Source organism: Solea senegalensis, linkage group LG11, assembly GCF_019176455.1.
Source record: "Solea senegalensis isolate Sse05_10M linkage group LG11, IFAPA_SoseM_1, whole genome shotgun sequence".
Classification (NCBI taxonomy): Eukaryota; Metazoa; Chordata; class Actinopteri; order Pleuronectiformes; family Soleidae; genus Solea; species Solea senegalensis.
In genome coordinates this window covers 10,140,557-10,147,251 of record NC_058031.1, presented here as the reverse complement: position 1 = coordinate 10,147,251, position 6,695 = coordinate 10,140,557, and positions in this window count along the sequence as shown.

The window sequence follows — 6,695 nt, the reverse complement described above, 5'->3', positions numbered from 1 at the left end:
ATCCTCGGGCACCGAACACATTTAAATGGTGGAGGCGTATAAATATTCTAGCATAACATTATCTGAAGAAGTGCTGGTGGTGCTGCATCAGACTGCTGCTGCAGGCAGCCTGCGTGATGTTGCCCTCAGGTGGTGAGAGTGTAAAACAGCAGCCGTGAATGAGAAGTCCATCAAGCAGCTGAAAGATTCAGTGGTGATGCTTTCATCTGCTCGCATGTATAGAGCCCCATTTGTGTTTGAATGAGTCGTATTTTTGATTTAGTCCACCCCACCCCATCTCTCTCTCTCTCTCCCTCTCACTCACTCTCTCTCTCTCTCTCCCTGTGTGTGTGTGTGTGTGTATTTGTTGCCTCTTTAGGACCTGTTCTGGCATAAACACTGTCCTTGTCAGGACCAGCAGTCCTCGTGGGTAGAGATAATGCTTTGTTTGGACTACAGACACACACTTAAATGAAAGTTAATGCAGTGTCCCAAGAAGAATAGCTGTGTGTGTGTGTGTGTGTGTGTGCGTGAGAGAGAGAGGTGCACATGCGCAGTGATCGGATGAGCGGTGGCCTTTGTCTTGGAATGTTGGCCTCACGCGCTTGTGCATTTCTCCGCCGGACAGCGGAGGCACATAAAGCCTGGTAAATTGCACCAGGGCAATAAAATGGCAATAAAGTGACAACAACAGTGCATTAATCCATCACCAGGGAGCGCTGAAGGTACTGTAAGGAGCTCTGGCTGGAGCCCGGAATGATTTCTTGGGTTTATCAGCTCAGCGGCTGCAGCGCTCATCCAGCATGGCAGGGGGCAGTGAGGAGCTGAGAGGGCTAGAGTTTCTCCCGGTTGACCAGGCCTGTTGTAATATCAGGCAGGTAGGACACACTCACTATAATGCGACACAGCAACTTTATATTGAAAGGCTGAGCGTCTTTTAATTAGACGACAGAATGAATAAGCCTTCAACTGTCAGGGGCCTGATGGAAATCCCCAGCTCTCTGCCTCTTGTAGCTTTGCTGTATTTCCAATAGTAATTTCCAAGACATGTTCTCACAAGGAGGCAGAGCGTCCTTGTTGGAGCAGTACAGCCCCTCTGGCGTGCAGCCCACCCCTCCTCCTGGCTTCCCGTGGCTCTTGGAGAAAGAGAGCTTTATTCAGGAGCACCTGGATTTATGTGGGGGGACTAGAAGCAGCAGGTGATGGAAACTGCTGGCCCAGTAGGCTGGCTGTGGCCAGGGGGCTCTGGCAAAGTAGTAAGTAGGCCCAGTGGGTCACACTGTCATTTCCTGTTTCTCTACCCTTTTACTCTCATTTTACTGTTCTTCAATTCCAGCCTGCCTTCCTGCTAGAATCACTTCCTCCAATAGGAAACAGATGAGTAGCCCAGTTTGAGGTGGACGTGCTTTGCCCTTCCCATCGTCAAGTCAGGACATCTGACATACATTTTCACATAGTTGGGGCCAGAGAACGCCATTTAAAGCCCAGTAATGCAGCCCTGCAAACAAAAACAATCAACGGTTATTTTCTAGGCCTGTGAACATCTACACGAAACGTTCCTCTTTAACAAGATTGTTGATGTTGCCTTGAGGTGAAAGCATTTGCTTCAGGTTTCAACTTGGATGCCTAAGCGCTGGTTACCTGGCTTACCACCGACACAGAGTCTTTGATTTTGCGCCTGCAACGCGGTGTTCTTCACTGCTGACATGACAATAAATTTAAGAACACACACAGAATAACCTTTTGAGAGAGTCTGTGGTGTAAACATTTGGACCTCCTCTCCCCAGATGAAACCACTAGCCGGTTTGCCGTCAGCTATTCCACAGAAACAGCATTCTAAACTGAACCAGGTGTGTACATGCCACAGCGAAGAGGTCAAAAGTGAAAACACATGATACACTCTTTCTTCTTCTTCTTCTCTTTCTCCTTCCTATTCCTCTTCCTCTAATAACCACTGTGTGATGTAAAAGAAAGAGAAAGAAAGCTGTGCTAAAATGGCTCATTAAACCGTCTAGTAATGCTTATGTAATGTTCATGGGGAACAGATTTCAGATCGGGGCAACACAAGTGCATTAAACCTGGAGGGAAGACTTTAGTAAGATAGATAGATAGATAGATAGATAGATAGTTAGATAGATAGATAGATAGATAGATAGATAGATAGATAGATAGATAGATAGATGCTTAACATCAAACCTTATCCTACTCTAAACTTAAACCTAACCCTAAAATCAAGTCTTAACTCATGAAAAGCTCTTTGGCGTTTGTCATAATATCCTCACACAATGTCGGAATGTCCTCACAACCATACATATGCACACACACATACACACAGAGTTCATAATCACATACTGTATATAATTAGAAACATAAGCTGAAAGCATCTCGCAGAGGAATGTGTGTCCCTATAACTCTGGCTGTGTTGCACTCAGGTACATAGCACTGAGAACCGGTCTTTGAACTCGTTTGGAGCTGCTAATTCCTCGCTCCTTTGTCATGATTATGAAGTTAAATATCTCATTAGCCTCGACAGCAGCAGGGCTTTATAAATGGAAACACATCAGACAAACTGACAGTATAAAGTGTAGCGTAGAGTGGCAGTGAGCAGAGGGACAGGCAGGGTTCAGGAGGGAAGAGGGTGGCGTCTCTGTCCGAGAGGTAGGAGGACGTTGTTTGGACTGCTCTGCTTCCCAGATTCTCTCACACGTTCTGGACCCCCATCACGCTGGGTTTATTTTTGGCCGGCAGTTGAGATGAAGGACTCAGTGTTTAGACGTGAGCTGTTTGGATAAATCGGTGTGTATGTGTTACAGATTTTAAGTAAAGCCCTGCATCACTTGTGCAACCTCAGAAGTGTGACACCTTAGACACATTATATTTCCCCAAGACTCAACCATGAATCAGTACAAAGACTGTCCTCTTCTATTTCACCAAGTTTTATTACAAATGTGTTTACTGCTAATCAGTGTAATGGACTAGACCGTGAGCACTTGACTGTGTTTAACGTATCCTGTTGGCCTCAGCAGATGATGAAGCCCGTACAAGGATGTCGGTTGTTACACTGAATTATAAAGCCAATTCAAGAACCTGTCAGGATCCCCTTTATCCTGTGTGGCGTAGCATCTATGACTTCCTTTATGTGTTAGATTTGTTTTGCCACATAGTTTTATAAAGTATTTATCAAGGCTTTTATAAGCCACTAAAACTATAATCAGTCCAAACGCCACCTCCAGCAACAGACCGGCCGGAGTTATTGAAGGCTCACTGTGCCGAGGCCTGGCCAAGCTGTGTTGCATTTTAAATTCTGCCAAAATGATTGGGACGTGTGGATCATTTAATGTCAACTCCAACATCTCCCAGTGAAATAAATACTACAACAGAAAATCGCAAGGATTTCATGGCCTCTCTGAACTCTAATCTCTGATGGAAATAGACAGACTACAACCTGTGATGTGTGGAGTCCAATCGTGGACAGATGTGATTTTTGTTTTTCCCACCTCTTCCAAAAGGAGGCTGTCCCAGTGGGTTACTGTATAAGCCTTGAATACTGATCCTCAAGCATATAAAACTTGCACATTCATATACAGTGTAACATTAGCTAGTTTATGACTCTGTGTTATGTGGAGGCTGAGCAGAGGCAGGAGAATGCTGTGGTCACCGGTGGGTCAAAGACTGTCAGGGCTCAGGGCAGGCAGAAAGCCAGCCTCAGTACGTGTCTGCTCTGAATGTTAATGGATTAACGCTCGCTACACATTCGGCTAGACTGGGAAACTCAAGATGACTTTTAACGTGAAAGGCCGCCAATAAGTCGCCATCATAAATTCAGGGACACATGCTGTCTGTTGCGGTGCAGCAGCCAGGCGTGTTTCCTCGGGGAGGCCAGGGCTGAGAGACTGTGTGATGGAGAACAGGGGAGCAGGTGGGCTCCGGATTGGCTGACCTTGCCTCTCAAACGCCACAAGATATGATCAGAGTACGCTGGCAGCTGTGGCCTTGTTTAACAACACCCAAGGTGTCATGTAGAGCAGGTACACTCGTGCAGTTTTCCCACCTACAGTCGTACAGTCACCATCCCTCATTCACTATACACACAATATATGTAGTGTGATTTAAATTCAGACCCTGCCGATTTCCATCACAAGAAAAGCCCATTCAGTTTCACATTTTTTCTTGTAATTGCTGTAAGCGAGTAACTTAGGCTTGTCTAATGTGAATTTCCACATGGCAAAGAGAGCTGCGGTTGTAATGCTCCCACACTGCAGCGACAATCCCAATGACTATGTGTAATTTAGCAGCAGGGGACAATGAGCTAATCTTGCAGGCGAGCATATACTCCCAATTTAAAATCAATCAAGATGCATTTGAATTTTTAGTACCTCTACATGAGCTGTGCTGTAAATAAGAGCTGGGTTCGGAGCGCACAATTGTTGTGTGCCTGCGTGGGGGGTCATTTAAAATCCACTGATGGATTCACAACACATTTCTCTGCAAAGTTTCACACACATTTTGACGCTAATATAAACCATTTCTCCTAATCATTTGTGCTGCTTGCTGCACTGCAAAGTAATTAGATATAATTATGTCAGTGGATGATTTCTCGTCTTTTATTGAAGAACTGGCTGATAAGCAATCACTAGCACCAGCGCGGTTTTAAATACTTGAAAGAAAAGCAAGCGGCACATGCGGGAACCAGAAACCTTACGGTGTTGGAATTTGTAATCCAATTATCTCATTTGAATGAATAAAACACTGTGCTGTGGTTTCCTATGATTTTCTGTCTCTAACCATCAAGGACTTACTTAATGCCTACAATTTCTTTGCTTTCTCTCCGCAAATTAATTTATGGTCTAATTACTGGACAAGCCTCCAGATATGAAGGAACACAAATCATTAGTCCTTACCAGATGGCAGAAAAACAGCACAGGATAATTGAAAATCTAGAAGTGGATCAATATTTAGAAGCCCAAGGTTACATGAAGTATGACACTACTATTAACATGGAAAAATGATGCATCGCATCCACAGGCAAATTGGCCGCTGTTATTTGATGGTGAATGACTACTGAGTGAAATGCTTCAAGTGCTGGCTCCTCAATTACAGAGACACCACACTCGCTTTAAATTACCGAGCTCAGTACTCTTGCAGTCCATGTGCATAAGTACAGCCGCACACTGGTGCGTGGTTTCGTTTGTGGACGTCCCTTTTGCGACAGAACGTACCATAAAGGCTCAGAGGCCCCAGCATGTAACAGACTACTGCTGGCCCAACCCACCCTTCTCTAGCATTTACCTCTGGCCTGTTAAAAATGATATCAGCTCATGGAGGGCAAGCATTAGCATTTGCATTTTATTGGAAGCATAGAGATTTAGAGCAGAGGATATATCAGCTCTGAGCAGACAGAATTAGTTAACAATGCATTACCTGCCTTTTATGGCAGCTATAACTCTTTCCTCCTGGTGGGGAGAGGAGATGAAGGGAGGAGTTGGGGGGACGACGGGGAGCCACAGCCAGCAGAGTGTCGGCAGTGAGAGCCATGGCGCAGTCGAGAGGGACATTTAGAAGGAAGAGGCTTTGTCTGTGGTGCTTTACTGCACATTAAGTGTGATAGCCACCCAAATTAGAGCATCACATCGCAATCACCTTCACACAGATCAGTGGCCTGTGCTCAGTGATGATGCGGCCGTCATCACTGCAGACCTTTACGTCTGGTTGCAAGAAGGAAATGGAGACACAGCTGTTTGGCAGCTGTGTCTCCATGATCACAGCACAAGAAAGGCCACATCGTGTTACACTGGCCTCTGTGATACTCTTGATTTACGACACTTGGAGAGATTTTTCACAGTTTCCCTGAAACCAAACTCTATGATTTCTTTTTTTTTCTTCCATATACAAGGTTGTAATGTATGGTGCTGTGTGATCATCGTATCTGTATGAGTGCACATTTATTTGTTTGTTGTTTTAGTGGTATCCTTGAACAAGCTGTGTTACACTGATGAGGCCCACTGCAGCAGTGCCTTCCCTCAGCACAGCTGCACAGTAGCTCCCCCGACACTCATTTGGTGTGATGTGTTGCAGGACGACCCACCTCTGCCGTGGGCAATACCCACTGGAGCTCATTTGCACTAAAAGTTGCTGGTATAAGAGGGGATATGTTTGAAGTGCAAGGAGGCTGTTTTAGACAAATAAACAAACAAATAAGACCAAAACTGCAGCTATATTTTTAAAAGCAGACTTTGCAAGATAGATGTCGACATCGACAACAGTGTTATTGTTTCCCATTAAAAGATACTGCAAGTTTAACAAAAGATGGATGGAGACGTTTCCGTCAAAATATCAAATCATACTTAAGTGCGGTGTAAATAAATCTACGAGTGCATCTGTAAACGCTGACACTTAACTAAACAAGGCACCAAATGCTCCCTATTGACCCTGCCAGACGATAGTACACACTCGTTACAAATGGCTCATATGTGATTTTCCTCATTTAGACGCTTGGCATCAATGAAGATTCACTCTACGCGCCTGTTCACCACGGACCAGAACTGCCTCTACATCTGTATTTGCCACACACATATCACAGGCAGAGCTCCCATGAGTACTACTGTGGCTTTCCCAACCAAACCTTCTGGCCCAGGTTTGTCAGCAGACAGCTCCAGGCTCCATAAAACAGCCTGCTGCTCGCTCCCTTTGCCCAGCTTAATGGTCCCAGGGGCTGG